This window comes from Cherax quadricarinatus, chromosome 69, assembly GCF_038502225.1.
Source record: "Cherax quadricarinatus isolate ZL_2023a chromosome 69, ASM3850222v1, whole genome shotgun sequence".
NCBI classification, from domain to species: Eukaryota; Metazoa; Arthropoda; class Malacostraca; order Decapoda; family Parastacidae; genus Cherax; species Cherax quadricarinatus.
The window spans coordinates 443,280-443,782 of NC_091360.1; positions in this window are offsets into that span (position 1 = coordinate 443,280).

Consider the following 503-nt stretch of genomic DNA (forward strand, 5'->3'; position numbering starts at 1 on the left):
TTGGCTCTCTCTTGGATAATCCTGAGTTTTTTATCCTTCGGGTTAATAATCGGTATACATATATCTTTCACATCCATAACCTCTGATATTAGAGATGAAAGCTTAATTTAAACTGCGTCTGTAACAGTCGCAGTTAGCTGGATTGTTAATGAGGTTTAAAGCCTATCAACTACACAAGTCATTAAGGCTGCACATTAGCTTTTCACCACTAGACAAGAATAATTTAATCATTTAAAATAGGGATTAAAGTCTCAGCATACATACACCGAGATTAATACACCTCTCAGTTAACTTTTAACAGCACACATTTCCATATTTTTGTGAAATAGCCATTTCTTAGATTCGAGCTTAAAATAATTTTAAAACGTTATTTATGATAACCAGTTATTATATGGACAACCCATGTAACCATGGTCAGTATAAATACCATATAATCCACTCAATTAAATGATAAAATAACTACTCGTAAATTGTTTAAACATTTATTTAGTAATCATCCTGAA